This window comes from Mastomys coucha, chromosome X, assembly GCF_008632895.1.
Source record: "Mastomys coucha isolate ucsf_1 chromosome X, UCSF_Mcou_1, whole genome shotgun sequence".
Taxonomy (NCBI): domain Eukaryota; kingdom Metazoa; phylum Chordata; class Mammalia; order Rodentia; family Muridae; genus Mastomys; species Mastomys coucha.
The window spans coordinates 103,701,042-103,712,361 of record NC_045030.1 but is presented as its reverse complement, the minus strand read 5'-3'; the positions used below and the strand labels follow the sequence as shown (position 1 = coordinate 103,712,361).

The 11,320-nt window shown below is 41.6% G+C and overlaps 1 protein-coding gene across 23 annotated transcripts in view; it reads left to right on the top strand.

The window, feature by feature from the left end:
* Positions 1-11,320, top strand: part of LOC116087411 (ubiquitin-conjugating enzyme E2 L3-like) — an 82,331-nt gene that overhangs the window by 21,182 nt on the left and 49,829 nt on the right. For 10 of the 23 annotated variants that reach the window (XR_004117459.1, XM_031366251.1, XM_031366241.1 and 7 more), the window contains one exon: positions 4,952-5,024. The exons of the other annotated variants lie outside the window; for them this stretch is intronic. The gene's annotated coding sequence lies outside the window, so the exon portion shown is untranslated. The remainder of the gene's footprint in view (positions 1-4,951; positions 5,025-11,320) is intronic. 23 annotated transcript variants of the gene reach the window in all.

The following is an 11,320-nucleotide window of genomic DNA, read 5'->3' as shown; positions in this document are numbered from 1 at the left end:
TCTGCCTTCCTCTGCCTTCCAAGTGCTGGGATGAAAGGCGTGCGCCACCACTGCCCAGCTTTAAATATCTTAATGGCTCAGAGCACTTGCTATGCAAACATGAGGACCTCAGTTTCAGTTCTCAACAGCTACATAAAAATCTGGCTATAGAAGGTCCATAGATGGCTCAGCAGAATAAAATAGGCTTTGCCGCTCTTGCAGTGGATAAGAGTTCCAATCCTAATGTCCAGGTCAAGTTCCCCAGAACTCCAGCTCCAGAGGATCCAATAAGCTTCTGGCCTCCATGGACTCACACACACATATACACATAAAGGTAAAACCCTAAATAACAAAGGCTAGCATGATCTCAGTGCATGTAACCCCAGTGCTTTAGCTGACAGAGACATGAGGGGCGTTGGGGTTTGTTGCCACTAAATAAATCTAGCTTCAGGTTCAGTAAGAGAGCCTTGTGTCATAACAATAAAGCAGAGAGTAATGGAGTAGGACTCTTGGTCCTCTGGCCTCTACGTGAAAATTCCCATGCATGCATGCATATAGTATAGGTATATTACATGCATATGTACATATAAATATATAGCAAAATATAATTGAATTATTCAGAGATCCATAGCAGCTAACTGGAATCAGGCATCAGAAAGCTAGTTTTGATATGTATGACTACCTTTGTTCTTCCTAGACATATTGTTCTGTCTGTCTGTCTGCTTGTCTGTCTGTAGGAATGACAGACTTCTTCATATCCCTTCTTCAGACTCAGTGAGTAAAGGAGCGACCTGGTGATGTTCTAGCAGTTTCTCTTCTCTAGTACCTTCTGTCGAGGGCAGCTATGTACAGGCTTTCTAACACTTTTCTTCCTCTCCTTAGCTTTTCTCTCTTTTCAAAGGCATTTATATATTTATCCTTAGGTGCATGTTTTGCCTACATGTACATATGTGTGCTGTGCATGTACCTGATTTTCATGGAGGTTAGAAGAGGATGTCAAATCCCCTCAAACAACTTGCAGACAGTTGTAAGCAGGCACATAGGTCCGGGCCATGGAAAGCAGTGTCTTGAACAGCGGAGCCAACCCTCTAGGTCCCTGCCCTAATCGTTTGAAGACAGGGAAGAACTTTATGTAGTAATAAGTATTTATGCACAAGGAGAACTGGTGAGGAATATTTCCCCCCTACCCTATTTTCTGTTTTGTTTTAATAGCCATTAGATATTAGCTATTAGGCATTATTTTAATAGCTAATAATATTAGGATGACTGGGATTCAATTGTAGGAAATTTTCAAATTCTGTTCACATTTTAGGTTTTGTTTTGTTTGGATGCAGGTTTATGGCATAGGTTGACCTTGAATCTTTAGCCTAAAGCAACCCTACCTACTGCGTTGGTTTTCCAGTCAGCTGGATCTACAGCTTGTAAATGAGGTGAGAGGAAGTGCTAGTCAAGAACTAATCCATAGTCCTAATTGGCTAGACATGGTGGCACACGCCTTCAGACCCTGTACCAGAGAGCAGAGAGGTGGAACTCTGAATTTGAGCCTGGTGTACATAGCAATTTCCGAGACCAGCTGGAGAGCCAAAGTAAGACCTTGTCTTAAAAAATAGCCATAGAGAGAGGAACTTTCACCCCCAGTGAAAAATGCCAGTGTAAGGGTAGAAGGCATTGTGCCCTTTTATTGGATGTGAATATGTTCCCTATAGCAGGATCTTAAAATACAATGGCCTCCCATAGGGTGGGTCAGTGGGTAAAGGTTCTTGTCACCCCGTTGTGTTTGTTAACTAACAAGCTGGATTCAAGCCCCTGAAAGCTAGTCCACTGAAGGAGAGAACCAGCTGTCACAGATGTCTTTTGCCACCCACCTGTACTGGAGCACCTCGGACACCCACATATAAAAGACAAATATAATTTGGAAATGTTGAAGAGTGGCCTTCTATCAAGGAATGAGTCATAAAAAGCCCTTGTGAAAGAAGAATACCTCATTGGTTTAAGACAACCATGGCACTGGAAGAATTTCCAAGACTACTTGGCAGTTTCTGAATTCTTTTTTTAAAAGTTAGCTGAGTCTTTGTACAACTTCTTGGTTTGTTTTTGTTTTTTTGGGTTTTGTTTTGTTTTGTTTCGAGACAGGGTTTCTCTGTGTAGCCCTGGTTGTCCTGGAACTCACTCTGTAGACCAGGCTGGCCTCGAACTCAGAAATCCGTCTGCCTCTGCCTCCCAAGTGCTGGGATTAAAGGCGTGCGCCACCACTGCCTGGCCAGATCTCTTTTTTATATATACTACTATATACACCAAGCTTGCTGACCCTTCGCCTTCCAACGATTCTTCGGTCTCTACCTGCTTTTCATAAGGGAGTACTGATTTACAGATAGATGCACACAGTTTTTACTTGGATCCTGGGGATTCAGACTCAGGTCCTCGTGCTTGCCCTGCAAGTGATTTTACCCACTAAGCCATCTCCCTAACCCTGTTAAGTGCTGGGATTATTGGTTTGAGCCACCATGCTAGGCTTACATAGCTTTTATTTTTTTAAGAGATTTATTTATTTATGTATATGAGTACATTGTAACTGTCTTCAGACACACCATAAGAGGGCATCAGATCCTATTACAAATGATTGTGAGCCACCATGTGGTTTCTGGGAATTGAACTCAGGACCTCTGGAAGAGCAGTCAGTGCTCTTAGCGGCTGAGCCATCTCTCCAGCCCCATATAGTTTTCTTGATTTCGATACCCTTAACCCCTGGGATAATACTCAGCGTTGGCTTTTTCAACTGAAAGTACAGTCAGGGCCTTGTAGTTAAGGCAAGTCTAGGATACATAGAACGATATCTTGCCTCAAGAAAATGTAATAAAATGAGAGTCCTAGCATTCTTTGGGATTCTCCACTTTTGGTTTCCTTGAGACATGGTCTAGCTATATAATATAGGCAGACAGGCATTGAGACCCCCTTTATTATTTTTATTTTTTTAAAGTCAGTGTCTTCCTGTATGTTTTAGGCTGGCTTGAACTCATCATCCTCAGGCCTTCGTCTCCCCAGTGTGAGAAGTATAGACATGCCGATGCCCTGTAATGCCCGACTTTTTTGTTACTGTTTAGTTTTGCTTTGTTTTCTTTTGCATGCATATATGGATGTGTACCTTGTGCATTCCCGGTGCACATAGAGGGCAAAAGGAACTATTTAATCCTTTGGAATTATGGAGTTACAGATGGTTGCGGTGCTGTGAATCGAATCGTGATCCTTTGGAAGAATATCCAGAGCTCTGAGCCACTGTGTCATCTCCAAGCTCCCATGTTGTTATGTTTGTTATTTGTTTGATTTTCTGGAAGCATCTTATGTAACCCAGGATGTTTGCAATTTAAGATATTCTGTGTGTGTGTGTGTGTGTGTGTGTGTGTGTGTGTGTGTGTTCCTAAATACAACCTGCTCATGTATGTTTTCAGGACTGACCATTTCATATTAGACAACCAGTTCCCTAGTGAAGACTTACTCCCACTAGATGGGCCACTTAGTTGCTTGCAGTTCTTTCTATAGGCTTGAAACCTTGTGTGTTTTCCTCTGCTTGCTTCCCTTTTTTCCTTTTCTTCTTTCCTTTCTGTCTGTTCATCTTTCTTTTTACTTTATGTTTATGGATGTTTTGCCTGCATGTACTACCTACCCGGGTACCACATGTATGCAGTGCCTGCATCTAAGTGAACTGCAGTTCAGTTAGATCTTCTGAACTCTATTTACAGATGGTTGGTGGCTGCCATGTGTTGAGATTCTAATGTGGGTCCTGGCAAGTAGTTTTAACTGCTGAGCCGGTTTTTGTTTGTTTGTTTGTTTTTTGTTTTTTGTTTCTTCGTTTTTCGAAACAGGGTTTCTCTGTGTAGCCCTGGCTGTCCTGGAACTCACTCTGTAGACCAGGCTGTCCTCGAACTGAGAAATCCGCCTGCTTTTGCCTCCCAAGTGCTGGGATTAAAGGCGTGCACCACCACTGCCCGTGCTGAGCCAGTTTTCTAGCCCTGAATCTACTTGCTTAGTTTTTCCTGTAAAGATAACTTTTTTTTTTCTGATCGCGTCCCACTAGGGGTTGAATCCATAGCCTCATTCCCAGACCTATGTTCCTTTTTTTGTTTTGAGACAGTCTTTCAGTAGCCCAGCCTGGCCTTAAAGTTTTTTATTTTCCTTACTACCCTGTTTTACCCCTTTGCTAATAATACCTGACAAAAACAATTTAAAGAGGGGGCACTTTATGTTTTTGTTGTTGTTGTTGTTTAAAGATTTATTCATTTATTTTATGTGTATGAGTGCACTGTAGCTGTACAGATGGCTGTGAGCCATCATGTGGCTGCTGGGAATTGAACCCAGGATGCCACTTCTCGCTCCGGCCCTGCTTGCTCTGGCATAATTCACTGTAGCTGTCTTCAGATGCACTAGAAGAGGGCATCAGATCTCATTACGGGTGGTTGTGAGCCACCGTGTCATTGCTAGGATCTGAACTCAGGACCTTCAGAAGAGCAGTCAGTGCTCTTAACCGCTGAGCCATCTCGCCAGCCCACTTTATGTTATTTTTAGTTTGTATGTGAGCTAATGTGTTACTTGGTTTTCTTCTTTCACTATATGAGTCCCAAGCATGCCAACCCATGCAAGGGTTTATTTGGCTTACAGTTTCAGAAAATACAGTCTATCATGATCGGGAAGAATTGCTGCTTGCTTCGCTTCTATGGGTGCTTTGTGGTACGATTTCTTGTATCTTGAAGCAGAGAACAGGGAGGATAGTAAGGCTCAGTTATTACTTTCCAAGGTCTTCTTCTACAACCCACCTCTGCCAGCTAGGCTCCACTTCTCAAAGATCCCACAGACATCATCACTCCCACCAAATCACAGGGTTTTTTTTTTTATTCATAACACTGTCCCAGTAGTTAAGTTCTGGATGATTTGCTTCAGTCTGGATGATTTGATTTCAGTCTTTCCATTTGACTTTCAGGATTTTGCTGAGTTAATGTTTCCATGAGTCTCTCAGAAGATGTGGACTAAGGTGTGGTATCTCCCTGCCATAGGTAAGAGATAGATGACTGGAGGGAAGATTTTACTGCTGTACTAGTTCATGCCTGGAACGCCACCCCTTGAGGCTGAGCCAGGAAGCTCCAGGCAGGGCTGCATAGCAAGACTTCTCACCAATAAAAGAACGGGAGAGAAAACATAATCATCTTTTTTAAATGTCGGCTGTTTTGTGGTATTTGTTGCACTCAGTAGCTTCCCTAAGCCTGTGTTAGCTTTACATTTCCAGAAAAACTCCCTCCTTTCCAAGGTTTCTGACTTCAATTTAACTTTGCTGTTTTGTTTTAAAAATTTGTTTTGTTTTCCTTTAATTCATTAGTGTTTTATTTCTAGGTTCAAATTGAATTTCAGGTCGGAGAATGGCTGACAGTTTTGTTATTTTTGGATGGAATCATTAATGGTTTTTGCCTGTTTCAAACTAAGGAGATCTCAAATGTATGTCTTGCAATTAAATCATTTAATGCCCTCATTTTACTAGTGATGCACAGTGTCCCTGTGTATGATTAGAGGACATTAATTTACATTTCTATTTAGACTCATCACAGTTACTGTTCTCCCTTCTATACCTCTTTTCTCCTGTGCTGGAGATTGAATTCAAGACTGTAACAAGCTAGGCAAAGATACTTGCACTGAGCTGCACCCCCGGTCCAAACTGCTCTTTTGGGTTTTTTTCGAGACAGGGTTCCTCTGTGTAGCCCTGGCTGTCCTGGAACTCACTCTGTAGACCAGGCTGGCCTCGAACTCAGAAATCCACCTGCCTCTGCCTCCCAAGTACTGGGAGTAAAGGCGTGCACCACCACCGCCCGGCCCAAACTACTCTTAATTGTATTTACGTAAAGCAAGCTACAGTAATTATTTCCTAAAGTTGGATGAAGTGTAAATCTGTCTAGTAATTGTGAGAGTAGCCACATTTCTACATTGATGCCAGGATACTATATTAAGATTTCTTTCTGACATTCACCAATTGTAAACTGAATGTCAGGGTTCATACCTGTAATCTCAGCACTTGGAAGGCTGAGGATGGAATGAACATTGATGCAAGATGGAGGCTAGCCTACTACCCTGTCTGACCCTGTGATCCAAAGTGCAAAGTCTAGGAAAAAAACATTGTTTTACTAGTTGTGAAAGCAGAACATAATCTCTTTAAGTGTTTTATTTTGTGTTTCCTTGACTCCTAATTAAATAAAACAGGTAAATGTGTTTCTTGGCTCTTTATTTCGAGTTTTCCTCCATTCGATTTTTTCAAATATTATTGTTTGTATGTGTGAGTGACTGAGTGCAAATGCTCACATGTGTGGACATAGCAGAGCCTGTCTATCTTTCAAGGGTTGACTTTCTCCTGTCTTATTGAGAGTTTCTCCTGTGTTCCAGCTATTCTGTTTATACTCCAAGCTTGCTAGTCCTCATTTATACTGCTGTGTACTCAAGGCTAGTGTACCTGGGAGCTTCCAGGCAGTTCTGTAGGGGTGCCGGGTTATAGGTGGCTCAAACCAAATCCATCTTTTTACAGGGTTAGCAACTTTACCTGCTGAGCCATCTGCCTGGCATTTCTTTACCTCCTCTGCAGTGTGTGGTCTCAAGTATAAGGCAGTTAGAGTTCATCTCCTGCGTGGAAATTCTGTCTGGTTGGTTGATGTAATTTTGTGAATTTGACTTATATTGGGGTTTAATGAATGGAAAAGATCACTTTGGGAGATTATTGTTTCAATTTGGTTTCTTTGGTTGTTTTTTGAGACAGGGTGTCCATAGCCTAGGGTTAGGGTGTCTTGGATATCATCATGTATTCCAGGCTGGTCACAAACTCAGAAGTTCTTTTGCTTTAGGCTTGGCCCCTATTGGCTTTTATTATCTCATGTTTCAGGTATTTTGTCCTGCCTAGCCTACAACTATTTATGCAGCTTAAGCATTCTTTTCTTTGTGACACTTAGTATTTTTGTTTGTTTCTTTTTGATTTTCGTTAACACAGTGTTTTGCTATATAGTCAGGTCCAGCCTCAAATTCAGAATCCTCTTGCTTTATCATAACCTCCAAGAACTAGGATTGCAGGCATGTGTCACCAGTATGCCTAATTTGTACTTCCTTTTCATGAGATAAGCATAGGTATAATTTTCCATAGTTTATAAATACACATATTTTTGTTTTGAAATATTTTTAATGATCTTTTTCAGAACATTGCCTCAGTGTACACTAGGCAAACCTGCTACCAACTTAGGTATATACAAAGTTTTTATCATAATTTGTCTCTGTGGACACTGGGCTTGTACATGCTAACGAAGTAAGTAGCAGTCGACTATTGAGCTGTATTTCTCTCTCTCTTTTTTGTTTTTTTCGAGACAGGGTTTCTCTGTATAGCTCTGGCTGTCCTGGAACTCACTCTGTAGACCAGGCTGGCCTCGAACTCAGAAATCCGCCTACCTCTGCCTCCCACATGCTGGGATTAACGGCATGCGCTACCATTCCCTGGCCCCCCTCTCTTTTCTAACATTTTATTTTTAGATCTCACTGAGTTGTCAAGGCAATGATTAAACTCAACTCATTCCACTGTATCCTGTGCAGTCTCCACCTTGTGATCCTCCTGACTTAGACTCAATTCCACACCCCAATGCCTGCAGTTATAAATGTGTGCCATGATTTGTGATTTATTTCTTGCATACAATATGTATATTTCTAATTTATACGTATGAGTGGTTTGCCTACGTAGGTATGTATGTATACCTCATGTTTGCCTGGTACCTACGAAGATCTGAGAAGGGTATTGGATCCTTGGAACTGTAACTGTAGATGGTTGTGAGCTTCCAGGTGGATGCTGGGGATGGCCTCCAATTTCCAGTGCTCTTCCCTGCTGAGCCATCTCTCCCCACTGTAGCTAGTGTGTTCATGTCAGCACATTCAGGCCTGGGGGTGTGCTAGGAGGATCTGTGAAGATCTATCTAGTACAGTGTTTGCTGCTAACATGATGTAATAAAAAGTCTTTCTTGGAGCATCTGCTCAGCTTTGCTAACACTGGCTTTTTCGAGTTTTCATATTGGGTACAGCAGTAGTTTAGGTTTCGTGGGCCATATGGGTTCTGCTATTGTAGCATGTAAACAAACATAGGCAATGAATAGACGTGAGTGGATTTGTGTTCCAGGAAAATGATTTGATAAAAAGTGAGTGAGCTGGATTTGTGTCCAGTACCTGCTTTATTACATTTTGCTATTATACCCTCTATTTATATTTCAAATGTTCGTGCATCTGATCCTCTGCTATAATCTTTTATTTGTGTGTAAGTGAATCCCACTTGGACAGTACCCCTGGATGTTAGAAGAAGAGTGTTAGATAACTAGAACTGGAGTTACAGAACATGGGTCCTCTCTAAGAGCAGGAAGTGCTCTTAATTGCTGAGCCATCTCTCTAGCCCCTCTTTTGTAAATTGCTGGAATTTTTTTCTATTAACTGTTGCTTGTTTTCTTTTCTGAGGCTCTGGCTCTGTAGCCCAAGCCTGGAACTCACTGTGTAGCTCAGTTTGGCCTCCAAACTGCAGTGATTTTCATGACTCAACCAGAATTAGAGGCATTACCACGCTCAACTGGAATGGTTTTATTCAGTTGGTTCATTCCAGTTTTTTGCTGATGACTGCTTTCCGTAACAGGTTTTTGTTTTGTTTTTCAAAGTACAAACTTAAGTAACCTAGCGGCTTCTTCTTTCACTAGCCCCTGTGCTGGGCTGTGAAATTGACTTGTTACATTAGTATAATTCCAAGTAGCTGCCTTCCTTTTGTCCTAGCTTACAGTGCTAAAACACTGACCGAAATGTGGGGAAGGAAGGAGCTTGGCTAACTTACATGTCACAGAGGGCAGCAAGGCAAGGACCTGGAGGGAGGAAATGAAGAAAGCACGAACCAATGCTAACTGGCTTGTTCCCCTGCGTTGCTCAGCCATCTTTCTCGTCCAGCCCAGGCTCTCCTGCCAAGAACTGGCACTAACCGCAGGTCAATATAATGGAGACAATTCTTTTTTTTTTTTTTTTTTTTTTTTTTGACAGGGTTTCTCTGTGTAGCCCTGGCTGTCCTGGAACTCACTCTGTACACCAGGCTGGTCTCCAACTCAGAAACTCACCTGCCTCTACCTCCCAAGTGTTGGGATTAAAGGTGTGCACAACCACTGCCCGGCGAGACAATTCTTCAATTGAGGTTCCCCCTTCCCAGGTATGATAAAAAGCAAAATTAGCTGTCATACTGTTTGAGAGGGTGGTCTTCTCGACCATATTTCATTGTAGAAATAGGCTTAAGTTTCTGGGGCTTGTCTCTATGTGGTATCATGACTGCTTCAGCTTCTATCTGGTTCTCTGTGCATGTCACCTTGCGTTTGCTGTATACGGGTGTCCTCATAATGTAGCCTTTACCTCCTATTGACTTAAGTCTTTTTTTTTTTTCACTTCCTTGAGCTTTTGTGGTCTGTGGGCATGGCCTTCTTGCTACCGGCATCTTTCTCTGTAGAGATTGTGTGCTGTGGCTCTCATTGCTCTCCAATATCGTTAGTTGTTAAATCTCATTCCTCTTGGGTTGTGACATTCCTGTGAACGTAGGAGTAGCCGATCCTATTTGTCAAGTTCTAGGACATTTTCTACTATTGCTTGTTATATGTCAATGGATTTTTCTTTATAAGTCGAAATTGCTTCAGTCCAAAACCAATCAAGCTAATGTAAATATAGTCAGGATTATTTAATTACTTTAAAACCCTAAAGGCAACCCAGCCCTAGACTGGTATTATATCCAACTATCTTTGGACCTTGCCTGTCACACAGATAATTCTGAATCCCCATTATCTTAGCATTGTCTTGCTTTCTCCCTGCTGCTAAGAGACTTCCCCATCCTGTTTACCTACCTTGGATGAATGGATTCTGCTTATTCCTAGCTCTTGAGTCCTTCCTTTGCACATTGGTTCATGACTCGATTTTAGCTCTTGATTGTTCCATGGATTTTAGTATTTACTTTCATAGTTCCATTTACCCCATTAGCTGATTTTTTTTTGTTTCTATGTTGTTGTGGTTTGTTGTTTGTTTGTTTTTTTTCTATTTTATTTTTGAAACATAGCACCCTGTAGCTAGCATCAAAGTTGCTATCGTACCTGAGGCTAGTCATCCATTTCTGATCATAATAGCTCTGCTTCCCAAATATGAGATTACAAGTATACACTACCACACCTAATTTGTTTCTATTTATTTATTTAATTGGTGCTGGGGATTGGACCTAGGGCCTCACACACAGTAGACAAGTGTTGTACCATTGAGCTATACATTCCGAGTCCTTGTTTCTTTGAAATTTTAAATTATATAGAATTTGTCACTGTATCCTTGTTTGAGGAAAACTTTTGTGGCACGACAAGTCTTAGTCTCTTGACCAGCTTATGAATGTATGTCCTTGATTCTGATCTTTTGTGTGTGTGCGTGCCTGTGTGTGTGTGTGTGTGTGTGTGTGTGTGTGTGTGTGTGTTAGTGGTGGTGCGATCTGACCCTGGCTTAAGAGGAGGCATAGTTAGATCTAAGAAAACTTGTTTGTTTTTCAAGCTTCCTTAGATATATTGGACATAGGGAGCACAGATATTGTTTTTTTTAATTTTGAGTAGATTTAAAACTAATTAGACTGATTTAAAATTTCACATTGCAGTAACTTGCAAGTCTCTCAAAGATTTACTTTCTAGTGGGCGGAAGTTGTTGCTTGTTTTGTTTGAAATATATTTTGGGATTTTTTTGGGTTTTATTTATTTATTTTTGTTGTTGTTTGTTTGTTTGTTTTTTGAGACAAGGTTTCTCTGTGTAGCCCTGGCTGTCCTGGAACTCACTCTGTAGACCAGGCTGGCCTCAAAAAATCCACCTGCCTCTGCCTCCCAAGTGCAGGGATTAAAGGCATTTGCCAAAACTGCCCAGCAGGAATATAATTTTTTCCTAGGCTAGTCGTACCTTTATGTACAGCCTTGGTGTCCTGAGTGCTGGGATGCCATCACGTGTTACAGAAGACAGTGCACAGCTCCCTCCATCTTGTAGTCCTTCTGAGGCCATTTCATGTTTAACTAGAATTTCATCTCTTCAATAGAGAATCCTGTGGAAATTCTTGGAACCCAAGGTCAGAATGTCCTAGGTAACTTTACTTCTGGTAAATCTCCCATTTGTGCAGGAGCCCTTCTAGCTAACTTATCTCAGTTTCTCCTAAACTGCCTCCATATCCAAAACACCCTCCAGGTAACTGCTTATCTTAGTGAATGTTAGGTTAAAGTGCTTGCTTCCTGTGGTCCCCGCCCCCGACTGCCAATTAAAA